Below are 27,962 nucleotides of genomic sequence, written 5' to 3' on the forward strand. Positions count from 1 at the left end.
CTTCTCAAATAGCTTCATGAGGCCAGCATAATTTGGTTCAAAAATCTTACAAAGGTGTCACAATAATGAAAATTATACACGCTCACATGCACACAGTAATGCATCATGCAAGTCTGAGTTTATTCCAAGAGTGTATATGTTGTTTAACCTTTGAAAATCAATTAAATGTTGTACCATACTGAGTGAGGAGAAAAATGACAGAATATTCTCAATAGAAATATTTGAGAAAATTCAGCACCTACTAATGACAGTAGCAAAAATAAAATCCTCGTACTAAACTATGACTACACAGTAAATGCCATCATCTGATAAGCAGTATCTAAAACAGAACCAGTAGCAAATATACTGAATTGTGAATCCTAAGCTTGCCCCAGAAACTGGGAGTCAGAAAAGAAGGCCTGCTACCATCACTCCTGAAGCTACTTGAGTACATTAAGACAAAAAGCAATTCAGGGGCGCCTGGGTGGCTCAGTGGGTTAAGCCTCTGCCTTCAGTTCAGGTCATGATCTCAGGGTCCAGGGATCGAGCCGAGGATCCAGCCCAGCACTGAGCCCCAGGTCAGGCTCTCTGCTCAGCAGCGGGCCCGCTTCCCCCCACCGCCTCTGCCTACCTCTCTGCCTACTTGTGATCTCTCTCTGTGTCAAATAAATAAATCTTTAAAAACAGAGACAAAAGAAAGCAATTCAAAGCATAAAGAATAGAAGGAGGTAACAACTTTTATTTATGGTTGACACAATTGTTTATGTAACTATTAAAACTAATAAGTTAGTAGGGTTGCTTGATATAAGGCCATTATAAAACATCTGTTGTATTTCTATATAGTCATAACAAATAAAAAGAAAACAAAATGTTAATGACACATTTTATATTAGAATAAAATATCGAATACTTAGTAATAATTCTAACATTCTAACAAAAGAAAATCTCAAGAGACCTACTCTGAAAATCTATAAAACATACTGAAAAATTTGAAGAAGGATTAAATAAATGGGATCATATATTATGTTCATGGGTTGGAAGGATTGATATTGTATAGATATCAACTTGCCCCACATTAGTCTATAGATTCAGTGCATTTCCAATGAGAATATTGAGGGGTTTTTTTGGTGGTGGGGGGTAGTGGAGAGAATACTTACTGATTCTAAAGTTTGTATGGAAATGAAAAGGGATAAGAATATCCAAAACTGTCTTGAGGAAGAACAGAGCTAGAGAATTTGCAAAACCAGAAAGCAAGACTAATTACAAAGTTATGGAAATTAAGATAAGAGTTTTTAGAAATAGAACAAAGGAACAGAATAAAGAGATCATATTCTTAGGTTCATTCGATATGAGCCAAGATGACACTACGGTAGACTAGGGAGAAGATGATAATTATAATAAATGATGTTGAGTTAACTGATACACGTGTTAAAAAAATCTTGACCTTGATCTCACATTAAGCACTAACATCAATTCCAAGTATACTGTACATCTCATTACAAAATGCAAATAAAGCTCTTAAAAGAAAACATAGTCGAATAAATTAGTGGCCTTGGGATAGGACAGAAAAGCAGTAACCAAAAGGGAAAAACCCATTAATAAATTAGACTCAATTAAAACTAAGGAATTGTATTTATTAGAAGAAAGCATTCAAGAGTAAAAAGGAAAGGCAGAATAGGAGAAGATATTTGCAATAGAAAAATAAAGGATGCCTGCAGAATACTCAAAAAGAACTTCAAATAATTAATAACAGGAAACATAGCTAATCCAATTAAAATTGGACAAAAGACTTGAACAGATCATTCACAAAAGAGGACATCAAAATGATCAGTAAACATATGAAAATGTACTGCATACTCAACATCATTAATTACCAAAGAAATGTAAATAAAAACCACGGTGTAATAGTACCACACATCTACTGAAGAAATAGAAAGGAGTAACTATCTCAAATAGGGTTGAGAGTGGAGTTCGGAGTGAAGCATCTCAGGTGCAAAATTTATGAAGGTGCTTACTCTTAAATTTGATCAAGTGCAGAGTCCTGCACAAATCTGAAAGTAAGTGCCTCCATAAATTCTGTGCTTTAGGCATCTAATTCTTAAGGAGAGACCCTCTTAGGTTCATGCAAGTGGCCAAAGTGAAGAACTCAATGCGAGTGAGCACTGTCTTCAATTTTCTGCCCTAGTTGCTCCACCTGACTCATGGCCCCGATGTTGAATATTGGTAAGGACAGAAGCTGTCTGAGTATTAATTGGTACAACCACCTTGATAAACTTTTTGGCATATTTACTAAAGATGCATTTCCACATGCCCTATGATACAGCTACCCTTTATTATTAGACTCAAGAGAAATAAATGCGTACATTTGTCAAAAGTTAAGTATGGCAATGCTTGTGATGGCAACATTCCTAAATTGCCCCCAAAGAACAGAATTCTAATGTCAGTCAAAAGAAGAATCTGTAAATACACTTAGGTATAATAATTCAGTGGCATAGCATTAAACAATAAGGGTGAACAATATGGATTTATACATAAAATGGATCATCTCACAAATATAATTCTGAATTGAAAGCAGGTGAACAAAAAGGATCATATTAATGGATTTATAGTAATTTTATTTTAAAGACTTATTTATTTTAAAGAGAGAGAGAGCATGGGGGAAAAGGGCAGTGAGAGAGGGAGAGAGAAACCCAAGCAGACTGCATGCTGAACCCAATGTGGGGCTTGATCCCATGACCCATGAGATCATTAACCATGAGATCATAACTCACGAGATCATGAGCTGAGCTGAAACTAAGCATCAGATGCTTAACTGACTGCATCACAGATTTATAGTGATTTTAAAAGAAGGTAAAACTTATCTATGGGATTAAAAGGTAGAAAAATGGGCTTGGCAAAAAGGTGTTACAGAGAAGAGAAACTTCTGGAATGCCAGTGATGTCACACTTCTTGATTTGAAACTTCTGAAAATGTAAGTATATTTACCTATGCCCTTACTATTTGGGCAGATTTTGTCTGTTGCTCCTTGCAAGTCTGTTGATTTTGTCTTCCTATATTTTGAAATTCTGTTATGAGGCGCATAGACGTTTAGGATTGCCATATCCTTCTTATCCCCCTTTTATCATTATGAAATGACCCTGTATATTTATGGAACTATTTCTTGCTCTGAAATTAAAATAGACACTCCTGTTTTCTTTTTGATTAGTGTTAGTTTGGTATGTCTTTTCCCATCCTTTTACTTGTAACCTATCTGCTTCTTTATATTTAAAATTTGTTTTTTCACAGGCAACATGTATTAGGGTTTTGATATGTTATCTAACCTAGCAATCCCTGCTTTTTAAGTGAGTGAATGTTTAGATTATTTACATTTAATATAGTTATTGATATGGTTGTATTTTTTTAAATATTTTATTTATTTGAGAGAGAACAATATTTATTTGAGAGTGGGGAGAGGGACAGAAAGAGAGGAAGAAGCAGGCTCCCCAATAAGCAAGGAGACTGATGCAGGGGTGGATCCCAAAACCCTGGGATCATGACCTGAGCTGAAGGCAGTCACTTAACCAACTGAGCCACCCAGGATCCCTGGTTGAGTTTGAAACTACCATCTTTTTTTTTTAAACTTAACTTTTTTGTTGCTTATTCCACTTTTACTGTTTTTCTTCTTTCTTTGGATTAATTAAAGGCTATTTTCTGTTGTTATTCTATCTCCTTCTTTGCTTATGAATTACATCTAATATCAACTTAATAGCTTTATTATTTTAGTAATGCTTTGGGTTTAGACATCTTAACTTATCATAGTCTAAACTCTACTCTGTAAGTTCCCATATGGTACAAGAATCTTACAAAATGTACTTCCATTTCTCTTCTCTTGGTCTCTCTGCCATTGCTGTCACATTTCCTGCTAAATGTGTTATAAATCCTGCAATCCTGTTGTTATTTTTGCTTGCAGATTTATACACATTGTGCAGAAAATTTTTACTCCAGTAAAAAGCTGACTAAAAATGAGAGAAGTTTTCAGTATCACAACTCAATGTCTAAACTTAAAATAATTTTCTTAAATATCCACTCTGCTTATATTAAAAAAAAACAAAACCCTAAACACAATTAGCAAATACTTACAAATGAATCACACAATCACAGTGAATATCCTACAGGTTTAAGCGAGTGGATTGTTTAAAAAAAAAAAAAAAAAGCCTATAAAAGGAAAATTTATATTTCTAACTACCCTTAACAGAAAACAAGTAAGTTCAGAATCAAAAAAACTAATGCTTCAATTCAAATAGTGAGAAGTAGAAATGAGTAAACCCAAATCAAGAAGCAGAAATGAGGGGCGCCTGGGTGGCACAGTGGGTTAAAGGCTCTGCCTTCGGCTCAGGTCATGAGGCTCAGGTCATGATCCCACATCCTGGGATTGAGCCCCACATCGGGATTTCTGCTCTGCAGGAAGCCTGCTTCCCCTCCTCTCTCTTCCTCTCTCTCTGCCTACTTGTGATCTCTGTCAAATAAATAAATAAAATCTTCAAAAAAAAAAACAATCAAATGAATGGAAAACATGATAGAAAAAAAATTTAAAAAGAAGGAAAGAAGAAAAATGTGAAAACAAAACTACATGTCTGTTTCTAAAAGAGCAAGATAGACAAACCTCTAAGAAGCATGATTTTTTTAAAAGATGAAAAATAAATGCTGACTGAATCTAGATATAATGTCAAAATTAACAGATCTTACAATGTTGAAAGGGTACTATGATAATAATTGAGTGCTTAAAATTATAGAAAGTAAGTTTAATTTCTCAACATATATGAACCAAACTTGACAAAAAACTAAAAGATCAATTAGACTACATTTTTAATATATTAAAATGGAATTCCAAACCTTTGCTCCACACACAGAAAAAAAGAAAATTTGAAATTCAAAAAGCTATATGTTTTCATGAGCATGGAGAAACAAATGCCCCCAGTATTGGTGGGGAAGGGAGTCCTGGAGCCATGGTTTTAGAAAACAGTCAGGACACAGATTTTGCAGAATCACCTCACATGATTTGGCAGGTAGCAAGGCCTATATCCTTAGGGCACGTCCAATAGGCTAGAGATTCAAATAAGAGTTAATCCAAAGGCTGGAGACTCGGGCAGAATTTCTATAAGGCTGTCTGAAGGGATAATTCTTTCTTTTCTTTCTTCTTTGGGAATACTCAATCTTTTGCTCTTTAGTTGATTAAATGAAGCCTACCTATATCCACATTTGGAAGGCTAATCTGCTTTACTTAAAATAATCTGATTTTATTTTACTTTATTGAAATACAGTTGACACACAGTGGTATATCACTTCAGGTGTATAACATAATGATTCAACAAGTCTATACGTTCTGCAGTGCTCAGCAGAAGTGAAGTCACTGCCTGTCACCATACAATACTATCACAATACCACTGACTATATTCCCTGAACTTACTTTTTATTCCCTGGACGTATTCATTCCATAACCTGAAGCCTGTACCTCCCATTCCCCTTCATCCCTTTTGCCCATTGCTTCCTCCCCTGTCCTTTGGCAGCAAGCACTTTGTTCTTTATATATATGGGTCTGTTTCTGCTTTTTGTTTGCTTATTCATTTTGTTTTCGATTCCACACATTCATCAAATTATTTAGTGTTTGACTTATTTCACTTGGGATAATACCCTAGAGGTCCATCCATTTTGTCACAAATGGCAATATCTCTTTCTTTTTTATGGCCAAGTGGTAGTCAGTTGCTTATACATATATGCCACATATTTTCTATCCATTCATCTATGGATGGACACTTGGGTTGCATCCATATCTTGGCAATTGTAAATGATGCTACAATAAACATAGAGGTATATGTCTTTTCAAATTACTGTTTTTGTTTTCTTTGGATAAATATCTGGCAGTGGAATTACTAGGTTGTATGGTATTTCCATTTAAAAAAAATTTTAAGGAACCTCTATACTGTTTTCCACAGTGACTGTACCAATTTACATTCCCACCACCTGTATACAAGAATTCCTTTTCTCCACATCTTTACCAACACTTGTCTTTTGTCTTTTTGATACTAGCTGTTTTGAGAGGTGTGAGGTGACACCTCATTATAGTTTTGATTTGTATTTCCCTGATGATTAGTGTTAATGAGCACCTTTTCATCTGTGCATTGGCCATCTGTATGTCTTATTTGGAGAAAGGTGGCTTTTTTTTTTCATGTTGGATTGTTTAAGTCCTTTATATATTTTGGCTCTTAACCTTTTTTAAAAAATTGATTTAAATTCTAGTTAGTTAACATATAGTGTAATACTTGTTTCAAGAGTACAGTTCATTGATTCATCAGTTACATCTTAGACCCATCGCTCAACACAGGTGCCCTCCTCAATACCCATCACCATTTAGTATTTTGTCTATTAACCTCATACTGCATATATCATTTGCAAATATCCCGCCTCATTTAGTAGGTTGTCTTTTCATTGCCTTGATGGTCTCCTTTACTGTGCAAAAGTCTTTTATTTTGCTGTAGTCCCAATAGTTTATTTTTGCTTTTGTTTCCCTGGCCCGAGGAGATCTATCTAAAATATGTTGCTGAGGCCACTGCCAAAGAGATTACTGCCTATGCTTTCCTCAAGGAGTTCTATCATTTCAGGTCTCACATTTAGGTTCTCAGAGCATTTTGAGTTTTTTGTGTATGGTGTAACAAAATGCTTCAGTTTCATTTTGCATGGAGCTATCCAGTTTTCCCAACACCATTTTTTGAAGTGTATTTTCCCCATTGTATATTCTTACCTCCTTTGTCATAGATAAAGCCAATTGCTTTTAAATGTTAGTCACACCTAAAAAACACCTTTGTAGCAAGGATTTACACTTATGTTTGACCAAACAACGGTTCACCACTGTCTATCCAAGTTGACACATAAAATTAACCATCACGTATGTCAAAGATGAATTACTATTTGACAGAAGTAATGAGCTATATTTTAAAATGCAATGATATCTCAAAATTATTAGCAAAATAAATAAGAACTATGAGATGACTATTTAGGTAAGTGCAACACATGTACCCTAAAACACAATGCCCACGTAAACGCATACGTGAACATGTACAGAACGGAGTAGCATAGAGTGTTCAAAATGAAGTAGAAGTCTCTGTGGGAATGTGCAAAGGTGATGAAGCACAAAAAGAAACAAAATGACATGAAACATTAGAGGTGCCTTGCATAATGTGATGATAAGAGCCGCCATCCATTAGGGACTGAAGAGTATGATTAACTCAGTTCTGCGCAAGTGACATGAGATTCAAGTGCACTGTCTTAATGCAATGCAGTAACAAGTTAACTATTGTTTTAAAGATTTTATTTATTTGTTTTTCAGAGAGAGAGAGAAAGAGACATTACAAGCATGGGGAGAGGCAAGCAGAAGGAGAGGGAAAAACAGACTCCCCACTAAGTAGGGAGCCTGATGCAGGGCTTGATCCCAGGGCCCTGGGATCATGACCTGAGCCAAAGGCAGATGCTTAACCAACTGAGCCACCCAGGCATCCCAGGTTAAACTATTTTTAAAGTTCATGTTAAATATTCTATGGCAACTTGAGATTAAAAGACATTTACTGAACCTGCTAAGTGTACCTACTAAAATCCTATGAAAAATGTCATTCTTTAGGGTTGAGATAAGCCATCTCTGTCATCACACAGGTAGTGAGGCACACAGAACTACCACAGAACAAGAAAAGAAATACAACGTATGGTGATTGAAAGAAAGTTATAATCTCCTCATTATGCTCAGATGATAGAAGAATTTCTACAAAGAAAAACATAGGGGAATGTACAGAAAAATATTTAGATAGACTGGAAGAGTTCAACAAGGTTGCTGAATTATTTTTTTTTTTAAGTAATCTCTATGCCCAACATGGGGCTTGAACTTTGGACTCTGAGATCAAGAACTACAAGCTCCACTAATGAGCCAGCCAGGAATCCTGTGAATATATGATGTAATATAAAATGCAATATATAAAATTAATCACATGCCTGTCAGCAGACAATAACATATAATTTAAACAACTGCAGCAAAAAAGAAATCAGGTATTAATCCTGTAATGTATCTAACAAAAATATAAATGTTTTTCAGAGTAAAAATATGTATTTTACATTAAAGGGCCTTTCAAAAGACCAAAATAAACATAGATTTATATCATACTAAATAGGAAGAATCAATATAATAAAACTGTCAATTGCTTCCATATTAATTGATTAACTGAATGCAAATTAATTAAAATCCTAAAAGCGTTTCTCTTGAGAAAGTAATCCTAAAATCCATCCAGAAGAATAAAAAGCCAAGCACATCCAGTGTGGTGGTGGGGGGTCATAAAAGGCAGTGGGGTGGAGGATAGTTAAAATTCCAAAAAAAAGTATGATGCCGAATTTCTCGACTTACCACGTAGTCACATCAGTTTCCCAACGTTGGCACTATTGACATTTGGACCAGAGCATTCTCTCTTGTGAGGAACTGCTCTGTGCATTGTAGGATGTTTTGTAGCATCCTTGGCTTCTACTTCTGCAGTTGTGGCCATCAAAAATGTCTGCAGACATTGCCAGATGTCCCCTTCTGGGAAAATTGCCCTGGTTGAGCACCACAGAGTTAAAATAATTAAAATCATTTGATATTGGCATAGGTATAAACAAATAGGCTCATTACAAAGAGGAAAGAAACAGGAATCAGATATACATGAAAATCTGGCGCATATAGAAGTGCTATTACAAATTGGAGGGGAAAGCTTCAACAGAGGATTTTATAATAATTAGCTCTTTATGGAAAATGATAAGCTGAATAGATCTATTATAGCATACACAAAATAAATCTCTGATTAATTAACAAACTAAGGGTGAAGATCTGAATGCAAAATTAATGCATTAATTTTAAAACATATACAATGTCTTACCAGCATTTTCCTTTATATCAATCAATCCTAGAAAAACTACACACACACATATATTCAAGGAGATATTTAAGAAGATGTTTCTTGTGGCATAGTCTGTATTAGCAAAATCATGCAATGCAAACAATTTTATTTTCCCTCACTTTATTTTTTAATTTGATCGAATGCTATGTATCCGTTTAAATGAACATTTCTCCAAAGAAAACACACAAATGGCCAACAGACACAAGAAAAATTGTTCAGCATCACTCAGGATCAGGGAAATACAGATCAAAACCACAATGAGATGTCACCTCACACCAATGAGAATGGATAGAACAACTCAGGAAACAACAGATGTGGCAAGCTTGCAGAGCAAGGGGAAGCCTCTTACACTGCTGGTGGGAATAGCAAACTGTTGCAGCCAGTATGGAGGTTCCTCAGGAAGTTAAAAATAGAACAACCCTACAACCCAGCAATTGCACTACTGGGTATTTATTGAAAGGATACAAACATAATGATTCCAAGGGCTACCTGCACCCCCGTGTTTATGGCAGCAATGTCCACAATAGCCAAACTGTGGAAAAAGCCAAGATGTCCACTGACAGATGAATGGATGAAGAGTGGTATATATACACAATGGAATATTACTCAGCCATGAAAAAGGTAAAATCTTGCCATTTGTAACAATGAGGGTACAACTAGAGGATATTATGCTAAGCGAAATAAGTCAGAAAAAAACAAATACCGTATGATTCAATCAGAAGCAGATGAATATAGGGGAAGGGAAGGAAAAATAAAATGAGATGAAAATAGAGTGGCTGGCAAACCATAAGAGACCCTTAACTCTAGAAAACAAACTGAGGGTTGCTGGAGGGGATGTAGCTAGGGGGACTGGGTAACTGGGTGATGGGAATTAAAGAGGACATTTCATGTAATAAGCATTGGATGCCATATGCAACTGATAAATCACTAAATTCTACTCCTGAATCTAATAATACACTGTGTTGACTAAATTGATCTGAAATAAAGAATTTAAAAGGATTTTTTAAAAAAATTAAATAAGTAAATAAATAAATAGTCTGGATCTAAAACTCTCAGCATGAGCAAACCTCCAGAAATACAATACCAAGAGAAGAAAACAAGTTACAAAGCGATACTTACGAAGATATCATACGTTTAAAAAGTCAAAACACTAAAAACAATAGTATATATTTCACAGTAGCCTACAAAGGGATTAAATAGATAGAAGCCCACGAGGAAAAATTTTATCTTTCTGAGCAGGAGAGGAGAAATAATGTGAGATTTTAATTACAGATCTACTTAAATCTGTAACTTAAAAAAATGTTCTGAAGTCCATGTGGCATAATTTTAATTTTTTTAAAAGATTTTTTTCATTTATTTGACAGAGAGAGAGATCACAAGCAGGCAGAGAGGCAGGCAGAGAGAGAGGGGGAAGCAGGCTCGCTGCTGAGCAGAGAGCCTGATGTGGGGCTCGATCCCAGGACCCTGAGATCATGACCTGAGCCGAAGGCAGAGGCTTAGCTCAGAGCCACCCAGGCGCCCCAATTTTAAAATTTGTTAATGTTTGAGGATCAAACATAAAAATATGTTTTTATATATTTCTATGTGTGGAAAATGTGTTCCTAAAAAAAATAAGGCATTCCTGGTTATGTCTGTGCCATTGATTAAAGATATTTTTATTGTCTAGAGATAAAATTAAATCTACCTATAAATATAAAAATGCAATGAACATGAATGGTTCAGAGGCCAACAGCGACCTCCAATGTAGGCTTTCTATTAGCATTCCTCCCCTCTAAAAGTATCCTTGCATGAGAAACAGGGCGCTCCCTGGTTTTCGCAGCAGAAGTTCCACATTCTCACATGCAGACCAGCTGAACAGACAGATGACCTCCTGCTCAGGATGTCATCATTACAGCATACAGTCTCAAAGCCGCCTTCTGTTTTGTTTCATGGCTTTCCAGCAGGGAAGAATGAAAATTTAAGTTCTACAGGGACACCTGGGTAGCTCAGTCGGTTCAGCCTCCAACTCTTGATTTCAGCTCCGGTCATGATCTCTGGGTCATGGAATCGAGCCCTCCTGGAGCTTGCTTGAGATTCTCTCTTATCCTCTGGGCCTCCCTCACCCCAATCTCTCTCCCTCTCTCTAAAAAAAAAAAAGAAAGAAAAAGAAAGAAAGAAAGAAAAGAAAAATTCAAGTTCTATATTACAGATAACTAACCGATGAGTCAACATGATTTTTCTTCCCTGTTTATTCATGAGCTCTCTCTCTCTCCTCCCGCCTTCACTCCTTCCTTCTTTTACTCACCTCGACACATTTGTCTCTGTTCTCATTTGCTTGAATGTCCTTTCACCGGGCTTATCTTTTTCTTCCAAAGCCAAAATAATGATGCACATTATTCTTATCTGGGTCTCTCCTTACTTCTCTATTTCCAGAACAGATCTGGCCTAACCAGAGGATCATTGATTAGATGTTTACACAGCACACTGGATCTTTATTGCCCTGTTCATTTGTCTTATTCAGGGGAAATAAGATTAGGTCTACTTTAATTGTGTCATCTCTAATGATACACAAGAACTCTTTTAAAGTTTGGGACAAACCAGAGTGGATAATGTTTCAAAATATCTTTTTAAAATAATTCAATAATAGGCCTCCTACCTCTTTAACCTTTCCATGTTGAATTGAAGACAAAACAAAACAAAATAAAAGCCCAGGGTATGATTTATCTTGCTCTCCACATGGCCTGACTCTGTATCTTCTTGGTTGGTAAGGAGATGCGGGACCAGGACTCGAGCGGATGTTTCCTCTCTGTGTCTGTTTGGGCACCTCTTCCAAATCTCACATCCACTCAGGCCTTTGCCACTCCTACACCTTCTCTTTCCATATATCACTCGCCCACTCAGCTCTATAAACTCTAGGCACTCCCTTCGCAGCGACAAGTGTGAATTACCTGATTGAGGTGAATGAGGTGAACCCAATTCACCACTCCCTTTGGAAAAATAAGAGGTGCTTTATTTCCAACAGGTGCAGAGCAGACCGGAATTTGGTTTGACACAAGAGACCGTCATTGTCATGACTTCTGGGAGAGGACCAATCGTCTACCCAGGGTTCAAGTTCCTCTCTCACTCGCAGAAGCATAAAGCAGCTGAAGAAGGTCCACACCACAGCACTACTGTGGGATTCCTGAAGAATCAGTCAGTATAAGGTCAGCTCTGTCACCATGGTGATCAAGGTAACCTGAACCCAGCTTTCCTGGGGACTGCAGCAGAGGTAGTGGAAAGATGGCGGCCATTCAGAAGCACCTGACACCAGCCAGGTTGTGCGGTGGCCAGAAAAGCCGGGAAGTCAGGGTAACTCATCATTTGCTCCATTTCTCCCCATAAAACCCTAAACAATCCTGTGGTGATGTGTCAGAAGGTCCTTATTTGCAGTCATCTGATGATACCATTTTCTATTACAAATTGCAAATTCAATTCTCAAATTCAATTATCCCAGAGACAGCCAACCAATAAGCTCGGCAGTGTTTGAAAAGAAGAACAAGTAGTACACAGGTTTCTAAACACAGAGATAAATATGAAACTGTTCAGTATAAGCCCCAGCAAAATAAAAAAAATGGGCACTTCATAGCCCCGGACTGGGACAGGAAAGGAGGAAAGGAGTTTTGGTGGTCACACAGAAGACAGAATCTTAATTTGTGTGTTTTCTGAATTGCAAATTAGCTTGATGAAGGACACTTCTTTTTTTCAATGGCCACTGAAGCTTGGGAAACTGTATAACCCAACTTCTTCTAGAGATTCATAAAAGGTATTGACATATCTAAGATCCTAAAAATCCTTAACAAAACCTCTCTTTACTTTGTTTACTTAACATTCCCCATATTTGTCCAACCATAAACCATTTTTTCATAGGAAGCCTTTTCGAGGGGCATCTGGATGGCTTAGTCAGTTAAGCATCTGCCTTCGGCTCAGGTCATGATATCTGGGTCCTGGGATCGAGTCCCACATCTGGCTCCCTGCTCATCGGGGAGCCTGCTTCTCCCTCTGCCCCTCTCCTTGCTCTCTCGCTCTCTCTCAAATAAATAAATAAAATCTTGAAAAGAAGAAGAAGAAGAAGTAGTTGTTGCTGCCATCTTTTTACCAGTTGTCAGAACTTGTTTTCCCACACAGCTCACTTTGGGAAACAATGATGTCAAGAGATTTCAAATTATGGACAACATCCCATGAAAGATTAAGACTCACGTTTCAAGATACTGTCTTCCCATGAAAAGTCACAGACATTTACGAGACATGTTTGAGGCAGGCCTGTTTAGGACTTTGCTATTCAATATGTGGTTCTTGGAACAGCAACATTGGCATCACCACTGAGCCTGCTGGAAATGGAGAACTCTGGTCCTGCCCCAGAGCTGTGGAATCAGAATCTTGGAGCATGTGTAATGTGATCCTTCTGCACAAAAAGGGAGGAAGACTATTTTAGGAGACTCATATTCTCTAAAGTGTATCTATTTCATGCTTTTCTGCATGCAAACTGTAAAATACGAACTAGAATTATATAATTGAGGTTAATGGCTTTTATCTTTTAATATTTGAACACTGAAACAATTTTATGAGAGAGTAAAAATTATAGTGAGCTATAAGGTAATAAGCCTGGGTGCCTGGGTGGCTCAGTGGGTTAAGCCTCTGCCTTTGGCTCAGGTCATGATCTCAAGGTCCTGGGATAGAGCCCCACGTCGGGCTCTCTGCTCAGCGGGGAGTCTGCTTCCTTCTCTGTCTCTGCCTGCCTCTCTGCCTACTTGTGATCTCGTTCTCTCTGTCAAATAAATAAATAAAAATCTAAAAAAAAAGATTAAAAAGAAAAAGATACAAGGTAAGCCTTGAGAAGATGACCAGTTTGAATGAACACCTATGAGCACTGGATCTGGATCAAAATAACTGGGTCGGCCTGTAGAATGAAATCAGGAGAATGGAAAAACACACAGACAAAACTGAAGCAAAACTAGAGCTCCCACCTGATTGGGACTTACAGCAATTTTCTTGTGAGAAGGAGAAAGCATTTGGTCACATATAAGGTCATCTTGACACATTATATGCAGAATCCTCATTTCATTCATATTTTTTAGAAGAGGCGGGACGCCTGGGTGTCTCAGTCGTTAAGCGTCTGCCTTCGGCTCAGGTCATGATCCCAGGCTTCTGGGATTGAGTCCCACATCGGGCTCCATTTAAAAAAAAAAAAAGAGGCATGTGTCAGGTTTTGAAATATTGCCATTATTTGAAAATATCTATCTTAATATGTATTTTTTTACTCATTTACTGGTTTATTAATTCATTTCACAAGTATTTTCCTTGGATTTAGCACCATCCTCAGAGCAGTAAGACACAAAGTTTCCCATGAGAGGGCACATAATCTTGTTTATTAGATGGATTATAATTAATCCACCAGGTTAAAAGCTTGCACATTGCCATGTTATAGCAAAGAGTTCCATAAATAGAAGACATACATGACAAATGTTAGGTACATATTAGAGTGTGATTAAGGATCTGGGAAAATCTCCATGTCATTATTTATCGGTGTATTCTCATATTACTCAAGAGTGGTGGAGAGTTAGCGTAGTATATAGGTAGAAAGTAGAGTAAGATTCTCTTTCTCTCAATTCTCTGTGTTAGTCCTTTTTGACTTCCTCCCTTCCTTACTGTACTACTGTTCAATGATTTTTCTGAACAATGGTTCTTTGAAGATAGTAGCTTCCCAGTGGATGACTGATTCTTCCCCACACTACCTAGTACAAGGCTGATCTCAGAGTTCATACTTGTAAAGCTCGAGATAAGAGATCTTGGAGGAAGAACTATGAGTGATTCAGAGGTAAAACACTGGCATAATTTAAGAAGAAAAAGCCAGATTTGCATGAAATCAAGATAAAGGACTACTTGAGCCCAGAAATTTACTGATTTACTGTGTGTTCATGCATGTGTGTGTGTGTGTGTGTGTGTGTGTGTGTCCCCTGGCTTTTGGCTTAGCAGCTATTCCCTAAACTAAAGGTCACCAAAATATAAGAAGATAATTTAATAAAGTTTAATTGGGGACATCTGTGTTAAAGTATAAGTATAAGTATAAAGTATAAGTATTCATACTTATTAAAAGAAGAATGGTATGATCATATTTGTTGGGATTTAGAAAAAGATAAGACATAAGTCTATCAAGAATGGCCCCAGGATGCCTGGGTGGCTCAGTTGGTTAAGCATCTGCCTTCGGTTCAGGCCATGATCCCAGCATCCTGGGATCAAGTCCCATATCTTGCTCGGCAGGGATCCTGCTTCTCCCTCTGCCTGTGCCTGCCACTCTGCCTGCCTGTGTGCTCTCTCTCTCTGACAAATAAATAAATTAAAAAAAAAAAGAATGGCCCCAAATTGGGGCATCCTGGCTGGGTCAGGGAAGCGTGGGACTCTTGATCTTGGGGTTATAAGTTTGAGCACCACATTAAGTGTAGAGATTACTTAAGAATAAAATATTTTAAAAAAAAGAATGGCCCAAAATATGCATAAAATGGTATTAGGAACAGAGAAGAGACTGTGTCAGTAACTTCACTGAGCGATGATAAGGATATGAAACAAGACATGTTCCATGGAGATAAAGTAGCAGGTAGATAAGGACTCTATTTAGCTACAGTGGAGTTAAATGGCCTCACAGACCGCGTGAGTAACCCTTGCCAGAGCAGATGTACAGGGAAGTATTTACAAATATCAAGTGGCTATAATGGTTTATTGGAGAAATTTCATAAGACTTTGGGAATAGAGAGCAAACGATTGTGTCACATTCATTTTAAGCACTTGGCATGACCTCCTTACTTCTGGAAAACCAAGAGATATTCTGACATAACCCAAAGTAAAGGAGATGGAAGACCAGCTGTTTTACCTTCCTGAACTAAGCTGAAGCTCACGATAAAGTACGAGGGTTCTCAGTTTTCCTTGTCCATGTTGTGACTTATTTTGCTGGAACAGCCAGGAAATCAACAGTCAGGGTGGCCAGGAACAAAGATTACATCTTTGGTATAAGAAATGCTGCCATTACATCTCCACAGAACCATGGCACGGTTGATAGGATAGATGGAGGGGGAAGCACGAAGAAGACAGAGCGGAGTAGAAAGAATGAGGAGAAGGACAAGGGAGAAAAGAGAAGAAGAGGAGAGATAAGCAATGAATAAGCAGCTCCCATTATCTTGGAAGCCACCTCCTCTGGTATGGACCCTGTTCTTCTAATGGGACCTACCATTGGGAGCCTATGAATATCAAAGAAGGAGAACTCTTCCATCCAAGGTGTCAATGATAATAATGAAAAGATTTTCATAGGCAAATTGTTTACAAGGTCATCTGCAATGAGGTGAAAACCTTGTAATAAGAGAGGTCATGTCTATAAAATTTGACACAAGTACCAAATCCTGACTTACTATTCTACCAACCCAGGAAGTCAATGAGGGCTACACTTTTTAGCTGAATAGGACAAAGCAGAAGATACTGACTGACTCCATGAGAAAGGTAAAGGAAAAAAAAAAATAGAAGTTGCTGGTATCTCAGAATGTAGGGTGTTACTAAGAAAGTAAAATGTGTGGTCTTTCCTCTTAACTGCCTAGATTACTTACATTATTAGGCTTCTGTCTTTGTTCAGAGATGACAAATGTCTGGAAACATGTCAGCCCCCTCCCTTTGCACCCCTTGGCTGATTAAACTAACTGATTGTGATCGTTTTCCATTTACCCCGGATAATACCTCAGAATCTTTCTTAACACAGTATGTCATAAAGTCACTACCGATAGATGATTATTACTCTATAAACCCTACTTAGCAAATCTGTCATAAATTACTTATCTGAGGAAAGAAGGAGAACAAAGTTTCACAGGTGGCATCCTTGAAATAGGCTGAGTTGGTCCAACATGCAACAAAGAGGTAGAAATTCTGGCAACTTCCATGAGATGATGACATGTTTCGATGTGGCTCAAGACTAAGACTTAGACTTTATCCAAGCTTAGGTGATGAATGGTCTGTTGGAAATAAAAATACATATTTCATTTAAAGCATTTTGTTTACTAACATTATTAAATGCATAATCTCTGGAGTTAGAGAGGAGAAGGGAATTGCGGGAAATTGGAAGGGGAGGTGAACCACGAGAGACTATGGACTCTGAAAAACAATCTGAGGGTTTTGAAGGTGGGGGGTGGGAGGTCGGGGTACCAGGTGGTGGGTATTAGAGAGGGCACGGATTGCATGGAGCACTGGGTGTGGTTCAAAAACAATGAATATTGTTACGCTGAAAAGAAATAAAAAATAAATTAAAAATAAAATAAAATAAAATAAAATAGGGAGTCTTATCCATTGGATGTTTACCATATAGATACAATTGTCAAGGCTACCCTCACATAACGGATGCATTGAATTTTCAGCTGCCTGCCATTAAGTATCTGAATTATAAAACTCATTTGTGTTTGTCTTCTTTGATGACCATCACACATTTGTGTATTTGTTTGCTTCCCCTTTTCCTACAGGGAAAGAATGCGCTGATCATGCTAATGTAAATATTCTGTTTTACAAAAGCTAGACTTCTCCCATGTATTCTATATGAATATAGTACAATTCTTATTCTGTTTATTCCCTAAAACGTAGTTTTGCATAGCACTACAACTGATTTCCCTGGCCCTTCCTCCTTTTCTACTTCCTCTGCTTCTTCCCTGTCCCCTCCCCCTTCCCCTCCTCCCTCTTGGGACTGTGTTTAGATCCAAGGTCTCAATAAACCCCATCCCAAACCAACTTTCTGCTCTTTTCATCTGCTCTTTTCATCATAAATCTGGGCATTAGCAGTATAGCTCAGTGGTTGAGAGCAAGACATTTGTATCAGACAAACTAGATTTTGCAACTTTCTGGCTCTGTGACCTTTGGTGAACTTCAAAAATCTCTCTCCCATTCAGCTTTGGTGCTTGGGAAATGGTAATAACAGTGTATTACCGAAGCTGTAAGCTTTAGTAAGATCAAATGAAATGATGAAGAGATGTGCTTAGCAGTCCCATTAGTTAGCACTCAGTGAGTATTAGCTTTTGTTATTATTCTTTCTTTGTAACTCCCATGGCATTAAATTACCGCATGGAAAACCCAGTGACATGTGAGCAGCCTTAGGTCCATAACGATTTTATGCCCATGATACCTAAACTTACTTTTGTGACTTAATCTAACTGTTGCTCGTTGCTATACCATTAATAGCTGAAGCTTCTGGATGGTGAGAAATCTATTTTACATATAATTACTTAAAAGGACATTTTAACGACGGTAGCAATTTCGTCTGACTTCATGCCATTTCGAAGTCACTCAGTGTCAGAAAGCCTACGTACTCTTCAGGGAACTAGTTCTTCCCAAGATTCCCCATGTCAAGTTGTCCTAGCGCCATCAGGAAAAATAACAGGTAGGCTATCAATCATCCAAAGGCATTTCTCAGGCACCTAAAAGAGCATAATGCTATGCTAACTCCAGTGTGCGATGGGAATTACACAGATAGAGCCCTAGAATCTAGTACCTTATCTGAAAACAAAACATTTCTCCAGGGAGAAGGAGACAGTGTCTTTGCATAGAATGAGAAGGGGAGTGTCAAGGTGAACAGAGGATTCACTCAAGTGTCAAGAGACTCAACTTCCCCAGGTTGATCTTTCAGTGTTTCACTTTATATCTCAGAATCTTTTTCTTCACTGAAAAGAAGAATTATAAAATCTGTGTACTTGCCACGGATGCTTTGAGAACATCTGTCATTTGCCATAAATATGAATAAGTCACTTTCCCACAAAATAATAATAATAATAATGATAATAATAATAATATCAGAACAGAGAAGACATGAGCCATGATAGATAATTATAAGTTTTCTTTTTTTTCTGAATTTCAAGTGTGAGCCAGATAGAAAACAGAATCTCAGGCAAGTCAGTTGGGGGTACCAACAGGTTGGTTAGTGGTAACAATCTAGTGAGCTGAAAACAGAGAAATCCTAATTCTAGGTAGTGTTTTTCTATTAGTTAAGCAGAGATCTGAAAGGGTTGGTTTTTTTTGTTTTGTTTTTGAGCAAAAAGGCCATTTTTCATGGTGTGAGGGAGTACTGGCCAGGGAATAAGAGGTCTTGAGAAGTTGTTCTTGGACCTCTTCAGGGAGCAGCATTTCTCCCCAGCTCTGGGCTCTGGAGACAGGACCAGACCCACCCTCCCAAAGCACTTTTGACAGAAGCGCTGGGGTCAAGGTTCCCAATGACTTCCCACCGCTCCTAAGATACAAACTCAGTCTATCTTCTACAACTTGAAACTATCTCCACGCGTCCCCGTTGTTCTCCATCCTCAACAGCCCCTCTTCTGCCATTTTTCTAACGCGTCAGACTCCCTCCTGCCACAAAAAAAGGAGTATTGCAAGTAATGCCTGTCTGTCTCAGACCTTCTTTCTTGACCTCTTTGCTTAGTCAACTCACCCTCAGGCTGTAGCCTTCAGTTAAATGTCCCTTTCCTCGGGAAGCCACCCTCTGAGTCTCCGCACCGAGTCAGACCCTGTGATAAGTTCTTGAGAGCATCAGACTCATTCTATTCCTGGATGGCCGAAGTGTTCGTAATCAGGGAAATTTCTGCATGGCTGTTTGGCCGGCTACCCAATAGCCTGCAAGCCCCCATGGCAGAGACAGTGTTAAGTGGCACCTTTAGTACCTAATGGAAGTTCTGCACAGTTGCTAAGTATGTTAATGAATAGCTTCACGAACAACAAAGGAACCACACACTTTAAAATTATAAAAATACATCTTACTATATTAGTTACATGTATTCACTGTAGAAAATTTCAAAAACCACAAAACTATAAATAGAACAAAATAGGTATTCCTATCATAAGATTAATAATTTATTCTAATTTTATTCATTTATTATTTACTTACCATTCCGTATATTGATAAAAGTTTACTTTTCATTCAGTATATCACTCAGTATATTATTTAAGTCATTACAGTCCTTCCAGTCATATATGAATGCAGATGTTTTATATATTTACACACACACACATAAATATATAATTGGATTATTGGGCATTCCTTGCTCATAAGTCTTTTTTTATAACCTAGTGATACCATGAAAATTTTTCAGAATTATCAAATGCTCTTTACCAGAATGGGAATCAATTAAGTCATCTCCTGGATTTTTGTTAAGTATCTTGGTTTAATAACTTGCTGTTGGCATTTAGATTATTTTAAATATTTTATAATAAACAATAGTGGAATAATTAGTTGTTTTGCTAATGTCCTCATGCCCTTCTCTTAGGATAATTTTTTTAAGATTTTATTTATTTATTTGACAGAGATCACAAGTAGGCAGAGAGGCAGGCAGAGGGGGGGTAGGGAAGCAGGCTCCACAGTGAGCAGGGAGCCTGTTATGGGGCTCGATCCCAGGACCCTGAGATCATGGCATGCTACTTTGTATCTCTTGATTATAAAGAAGGTTGAATTTATACATAACCACATACATGCAAACATATGTAGATTTATACACAAAGCATATTTACCATATATGAACATCTTACTTTGTTCATGTTGTATTTCTTGGATTTTGTGTATATATTACACATACTGACCATTTTCTGAATATCATACTGTGTTCATATTTTACATATATCTGTTGCTTTTCTTACCTGAGATGTTTATCTTTTTTTTTTCTTGAAGATGCCTAAATATCTGTATTTACCTTAATGATCTTATACTACTTTTAGAGCATATTATATTTTCTCAGCTGGTTGATCCCTTTTAATTTGGATTCACTGATTTGCTATATAGTGGTACACATTTTAATGCATTGACAGTTACATCTTCTTTCATTGTTTCCTTCCATTATTTATAGGGTATGTGTGTACATCTTAATAAAGATTTCATATTTCTGTTGCTATAAATGACAAAGTAACATTTTCCCATATTTTTTCCAAGTAAATTTCCAGTTGTTCCATCAATTATTGATGCCATCAGTCTGGGTCCAAGGACCCAGAGGTGGTCACAGGACCAGATAAGAGGGTCCTTGGCTGAAGGTGCCTGGGTGGCTTAATCATCATTAAGTGTCTGCCTTCGGCTCAGGTCATGATTACAGGACCCTGGGATCGAGCCCTGCATCAGGCTCCCTGCTCAGCCGAAAGCCTGCTTCTCCCTCTCCCACTCCCCCTGCTTGTGTTCCTTCTCTCGCTATCTCTCTCTCTGTCAAATATATAAATAAAATATTTATTTAAAAAAAAAAAAAAAGAGCACCCCTGGCTGCACACAGAAATCAAATGCACGCCAGCAGGAGTGAAAGCAGAGGTCACTAAAGATACAGAGAGAGCAGGGCCAGACAGGGTGTCCGGGAGTCTATTCTCTGCAGTCTGGGGTACACATCCTCTCAGGCATCCAAGAACAAGGGCCCAGGGGTTATTTCTTGGACGCAGGGGATCTTGGCATCTAGATGTCTAGTGCTGGTCTCATGGGATTCACACAAGTGTGGATGCACCTATTATCCTGTTAGAAGTGAGGCCCCCTGTATTTATGCTTGCATTTTGAACACTGCCCTGAATTTTCCATATTGCCCCCAAATGGGTTTTCTTAAAGAAAAGCCACCCATGGTGGCCTCTTCCAGCCATTTTCACCTGGTCCTTCCTTAGATAGTATCTATTCTAGAGAAATCATGGTCTCCTTGTCCCTTACAAGGAGGACATACACTGTTTTAGTTCTGGGGCATGCGTAAAGTGGGGGTGCAGGTCCCAGCCAGAATAGCAGCAAGAAAAGGAGCAGAAAGCAGATTTTTATGGAGCCCTTTAGTTTCCCTATCTTAATAGTACTTATACAAAATTTCACTTTTTTCCCTTAACATTCCACTCTTTTTGCATAATTTTTCAAATTTTTATTATTTAGGTAGAGTTGATAGATAATGTTACGCTAGTTTCAGGGGCACAACATGTGATTTGACAATTTTATACATTATGCAATGTTCACAATGATTCTTATATGCATTTGATCAGTCCTAAAAGTAGAAGACAGGCCAAACTTAACAATGAGGCATTGGGACAAGATTCTGAGAGGTGGCTATGAGCTATAGAGCCTCATTTTCTAGGTTTGAGGGGTTAAGGACCAAGCCAAGTCCTTAGAGCAAGGCAATACTAGAAGTATTCCCTTTCAGGAATAGTGGTAACTCAGGAAAGTTACCCACTTAGATCCTAAATATGGATTAGCACAGAAACCAAGATCCAAGAGTGGACCCCAGCTGGAAGAGCAGACATGTGATTCCTGAAGCTCCCGTGTCACAACAGCATCCTTAAGGTCAAGCTCAGGTTCAGCCAACAGGGAGAGGATTAGTGATTAGTTTGGATTACTGTTTGCTGGGTGCCTAAAATAACAAATACCAAAAGGCCTTCCAGGCAGGCAGGGCACCATGCCTCTTCATGCTTCCCATCTTCAACCTGTCTTCCTCTTAGAGATAAATCTGAACTTGCGTAGACCAATGGGTCCAGTAAGGGGGACCCCACAAGAGGTAGAGAATTGAGGCAGAAGGCTGACAGATATAATCTAATGAACTCTTATGTTCACATTCACATAAAAATTGAGGGGACGTATTAATGTGTCTGTGTGAGCATCGAATTGATGCGGGCAGAAAAACTTTATCCTCTTCCTTGGCGTGCAACACTGAGTAGTAAAATCCTACTGGTAATGCTTGGTGTCACTTTTATCTCAGCTGCCATTAAAACCAAACAAATCCTGTAAATTTTGCCCATTTGTCCTTGAATTACTTGAAGACTAAGACAGGGATGCCTGTGGCTCAATCGGTTAAGTGGCTGCCTTTGGCTCAGGTCATGATCCTAGCTTCCTGGGATCAAGTTCCACATCAGGCTCCTTGCTCCGCAGGGAGCCTGCTTCTCCCTCTGCCTCTGCCTGCCACTCTGCCTGCCTGTGCTCTCTGTCCCTCTGACAAATAAATAAATAAAATCTTTAAAATAAAATAAAAGACTAAGACATATCTATCTGAACAATTAAAATATAAACCATAGAAAAACCCCATTTTCTTTAAGAAAACCCATTTTGGGGCCATATGGAAAACTCAGGGCAGTGTTCAAAATGCAAACATAAATATGGGATTTGGGGGGCTCACTTCTAACAGGATAATAGGTGTATCCACACCTGTGAAGCCAATACATTTCCCCAAATATCCTCAAATTACAAAATCATTTTACTGTATTAATACACGAGGCGATCTGGGAATAATCCTGTATTTGGAATTATTTGCAAACACACAGGTAAGTGAGCCAGTAATTAAAAGCAACATAGAGGCAGCTTGTTGGGGAACTTGAAACAATCTTGCAGTGAAGGATCCCCTACCTCCCTCCTACCCTCCCCCTCCCACCCCCTCCACCTCCCATCCCACGCCATCAGAGATTGCCACTGATGGATTTTTGCTGGGATCCATTAAGAGTTTTTTTTTTTTTTAAATGGCTGAGAGTAATTTCTCCCTTATTTCCCTCTTTGTCTCCCCTAATGCACATACCCTCAAATACTGCTTGAAAAATTGTTGGGATCAAAGACCTGAAAGAGGTTTGTTAAAAGTAAGAAACCTTTACCATGTTAACTGTCTCTACCTTACATCTTGAATTTTTATACCTTCCCGGAGCTGCTCAACACAATAATAAGATCCTAGTCTCAAACCAGAAGTGGTATTTTAACCACTATCCTTTGAGGAATTGTTTGATCCAAGAATTTAACCACCTGTTTCTAGGGGGGCAGCCAGGAGTTCCAGAGAGCTTCATGCTGGTTGTTGTTTTTCTGTGCTGTGATTTTAAACTGTATTTAATGGGCCATTTGAAGGGGGAGTGTTGCCACCTGGGGGAACGTTCCTGAAAACAGCATCGGTTGCTGGGCATATGAATAGCAAAGTCGGTTTTACACTGCAAAGAGGCTGCAAAAATGGTGAGGGGAAATGATCCAGAAAATCCAGGAAAGCAGCTCCCCACCCCCCCAACCACCACCGAAATCTAACCGGCTGACAGTGTTTACAAAGCAACTTCCCTGCCTCCTCTAGGGTCACCAACTTCTCTCCTAAACTGTGAAATGAGAAAGATATCAGAGGGACTCGTATAGGAAACCTGCCTTTTCTTTCTTTTTCTGCAAACAGGGATGGCTAGCCCACCACCCACATGTAATAGAATACTGACACCAGAAAAGACGCAGTGTCCTGCAATGAGTTCTTGTTAAATATTGTGTCCTGACTCATCCCCCTTGCTTTTAATATTATAAAATGCAACATTAGGAGGGCGACTAGGTGCCTCAGTCCCTTGGGCATCTGACTCTTGATTTCGGCTGGGGTCCATGATCCCAGGGTCCTGAGATAGAGCCTTGCAGGCCAGGTAGACTCTGCACTCAGCAGGAAGTTGGCCTGTCCCTTTCCCTTAGCTCCCCCCATCCCCTCTCCCGCTCTCTCCCTCTCTCTCAAGGAAATAAATAAATATTTTTTTAAAAAAATCCAAAATTATGTAGCATACTATTCTTAAAGCACAACTCTATAAAGATAATTTTTTTCTGAAGAACTTTTAAGCTTTATCTAATTATTAAATATTATAAATAGAGGTGCCTGAGTGGCTTAGTGGGTTAAAGCCTCTGCCTTAGGCTCAGGTCATGGTCCCAGGGTGCTAGGATGGAGCCCCACATCGGGCTGTCTGCTCAGCAGAGAGCCTGCTTCTCTCCTCTGTCTCTGCCTGCCTCTCTGCCTACTGGTGATCTCTTTCTGTCAAAAAAAAAAAAAAAATGGCATAAAAACAGACACATAGACCAGTGGAACAGAATAGAGAGCCCAGATATGGACCCTCAACTCTATGGTCAATTAATCTTCGACAAAACAGGAAAAAATATACAGTGGAAAAAAGACAGTCTCTTCAATAAATGGTGCTGGGAAAACTGGACAGCTATATGTAGAAGAATGAAACTCAACCATTCTCTTACACCGTACACAAAGATCAACTCAAAATGGATAAAAGACCTCAACGTGAGACAGGAATCCATCAGAATCCTAGAGGAGAACATAGGCAGTAACCTCTTCGATATCAGCCACAGCAACTTCTTTCAAGATATGTCTCCAAAGACAAAGGAAACAAAAGCGAAGATTAACTTTTGGGACTTCATCAAGATCAAAAGTTTTGCAAAGCAAAGGAAATAGTCAAAAAAACAAAGAGGCAACCCACGGAATGGGAGAAGATATTTGCAAATGACAGTACCAACAAAAGTTTGATATCCAGGATCTATAAAGAACTCCTGAAACTCAACACACACAAAACAGAAAATCGTATCAAAAAATGGGCAGAAGATATGAACAGACACTTCTCCAATGAAGACATACAAATGGCTATCAGACACATGAAAAAATATTCATCATCACTAGCCCTCAGGGAGATTCAAATTAAAACCACATTGAGATACCACCTTACACCAGTTAGAATGGCCAAAATTAGCAAGACAGGAAACAACATGTGTTGGAGAGGATGTGGAGAAAGGGGAACCCTCTTACACTGTTGGTGGGAATGCAAGTTGGTGCAGCCACTTTGGAGAACAGTGTGGAGATTCCTCAAGAAATTAAAAATAGAGCTTCCCTGTGACCCTGCAATTGCACTACTGGGTATTTGCCCCAAAGATACAGAAGTAGTGAAAAGAAGGGCCTTCTGTACCCCAATGTTTATAGCAGCAATGGCTACAGTCGCCAAACTGGAAAGAACCAAGATGCCCTTCAGCGGACAAATGGATAAGGACGATGTGGTCCATATACACTATGGAGTATTATGCCTCCATCAGAAAGGATGAATACCTGAAGATGGCGGAGAAGTAGCAGGCTGAGACTACCTCAGCTAGCAGGAGATCAGCTAGAGAGCTTATCTAGAGATTGCAAACACCTGCAAATCCATCGGCAGATCGAAGAGAAGAAGAACAGCAATTCTAGAAACAGAAAAACAACCACTTTCTGAAAGGTAGGACTGGCGGAGAAGTGAATCCAAAGCGACGGGAAGATAGACCCCGGGGGGAGGGGCCGCTCCTGGCAAGCGGCGGAGCAACGGAGCACAAAATCAGGACTTTTAAAAGCCTGTTCCGCTGAGGGACATCGCTCCGGAGGCTAAACCGGGGCGAAGCCCACACGGGGTCGGCGTGACCTCAGGTCCCGCGGGGTCACAGAAGGATCGGGGGTATCTGAGTGTCGCAGAGCTTGCGGATATTGGAACGGGAAAGCCGGCTGCAGAGACAGAGCCGACAGTAAGCTCGCAGCTCGGGGTTACCTTGAACCGGCCGCAGGCTCGGTGAGCTCGGAGCGCGGCTGGAGGTTAGGCAGACGCGAGTTACTAGGAGCTGTTCGCTGAGGGTGCACAGGGGAGCGGGGCCCCGGGCTCTCGGCTCCTCCGGGCCGGAGACCAGGAGGCCGCCATTTGTATTCCCGTCCTCCAGAACTCGACGGAAAGCGCTCAGGGAACAAAAGCTCCTGAAAGCAAAGCCGAGCAGATCACTCAGCCCGGCCCCTGGTAAGGGCGGTGTAATTCCGCCTGGGGCAAAGACACTTGAGAATCACTACACCAGGCCCCTCCCCCAGAAGATCAACAATAAATCCAGGCAAGACCAAGTTCACCTACCAAGGAGTGCAGTTTCAATACCAAGGAGAGAGCCGCAGAATTCCAGAGGAGAAAACAAACCACGGAACTCATGGCTTTCTGCCTGTGAGTTTTTAGTCTTGCAGTTTATTTAATTTTTTTCTTTTTCATTTTTTTTTCTCTTCTTCTGCTAAAATTTTTTATAACTTTTACCCTTTTCTTTTTTAACGTTTTTAAACTAGATTATCTAATATATATATTTTTTTCTTTTTTATACTTTTGTTTATTCATTTTCTTTTTTTAATTCTTTTTTTTTCTTTCTTTCCTTTTGAACCTCTTTTTATCCCTAAATCAGAAGAGATCCTAATCTCTTCAATCTTTTTTTTTCTTAATTCTTTTTTAAATTCTTGATTGAATTTTTAATTCAATCCCTTTTTTTAAATTCTTTTTTTCTTTTTTTTCTTTCTTTCTTTTTGAACCTCTTTTTATCCCCAAATCAGAAGAGATCCCAATCAGAAGAGATTGGGAGATCCCAATCAAAGGAGATCCCAATCAGGGGAGATCCCTCACCCAATCGTGAGGGGGGAGAAATCCCCCCTCACATCTTGGGATCTCTTCTGATTTGGTTAAAGCATATTTTCCTGGGATTGTTGCCACCCTTTTAGTATTTTACTTGCTCCTTCATATACTCTTAGCTGGACAAAATGACAAGGCGGAAAAATTCACAACAAAAAAAAGAACAAGAGGCAGTACCGAAGGCTAGGGACCTAATCAATACAGACATTGGTAATATGTCAGATCTAGAGTTCAAAATGACAATTCTCAAGGTTATAGCCGGGCTTGAAAAAGGCATGGAAGATATTAGAGAAACCCTCTCCAGAGATATAAAAGCCCTTTCTGGAGAAATAAAAGAACTAAAATCTAACCAAGTTGAAATCAAAAAAGCTATTAATGAAGTTCAATCAAAAATGGAGGCTCTCACTGCTAGGATAAATGAGGCAGAAGAAAGAATTAGCGATATAGAAGACCAAATGACAGAGAATAAAGAAGCTGAGCAAAAGAGGGACAAACAGCTACTGGACCATGAGGGGAGAATTCGAGAAATAAGTGACACCATAAGACGAAACAACATTGGAATAATTGGGATTCCAGAAGAAGAAGAAAGAGAGAGGGGAGCAGAAGGTATACTGGAGAGAATTATTGGGGAGAATTTCCCCAATATGGCAAAGGGAACGAGCATCAAAATTCAGGAGGTTCAGAGAACGCCCCTCAAAATCAATAAGAATAGGCCCACACCCCGTCACCTAATAGTAAAATTTACAAGCCTTAGTGACAAAGAGAAAATCCTGAAAGCAGCCCGGGAAAAGAAGTCTGTAACATACAATGGTAAAAGTATTAGATTGGCAGCTGACTTATCCACAGAGACCTGGGAGGCCAGAAAGA

At 38.9% G+C, this 27,962-nt stretch overlaps 2 long non-coding RNA genes across 6 annotated transcripts in view; both read right to left on the reverse strand.

The window, feature by feature from the left end:
• LOC122894370 overlaps window positions 1-14,061 on the reverse strand; it is a 39,904-nt gene extending 25,843 nt beyond the window's left edge. For 2 of the 5 annotated variants that reach the window (XR_006381782.1, XR_006381781.1), the window contains exons 1-3: window positions 13,143-13,432; window positions 11,212-11,351; window positions 8,402-8,586 (exon numbers count right to left, since the gene is read on the reverse strand). This is a non-coding gene — a long non-coding RNA (uncharacterized LOC122894370). Of the gene's footprint in view, window positions 1-8,401; window positions 8,587-10,485; window positions 11,050-11,211; window positions 11,352-13,142; window positions 13,433-13,909 lie in introns of those variants that run through there. The other 3 variants (XR_006381780.1, XR_006381779.1, XR_006381778.1) reach the window with 3 other exon arrangements.
• Window positions 14,062-15,374: 1,313 nt separating this feature from the next.
• LOC122893296 overlaps window positions 15,375-27,962 on the reverse strand; it is a 51,198-nt gene continuing 38,610 nt past the window's right edge. Inside the window, exon 3 of the long non-coding RNA XR_006381607.1 lies at window positions 15,375-16,933. This is a non-coding gene — a long non-coding RNA (uncharacterized LOC122893296). The remainder of the gene's footprint in view (window positions 16,934-27,962) is intronic.

This window comes from Neovison vison, chromosome 13 (assembly GCF_020171115.1).
Source record: "Neovison vison isolate M4711 chromosome 13, ASM_NN_V1, whole genome shotgun sequence".
In the NCBI taxonomy this organism is placed as follows: domain Eukaryota; kingdom Metazoa; phylum Chordata; class Mammalia; order Carnivora; family Mustelidae; genus Neogale; species Neogale vison.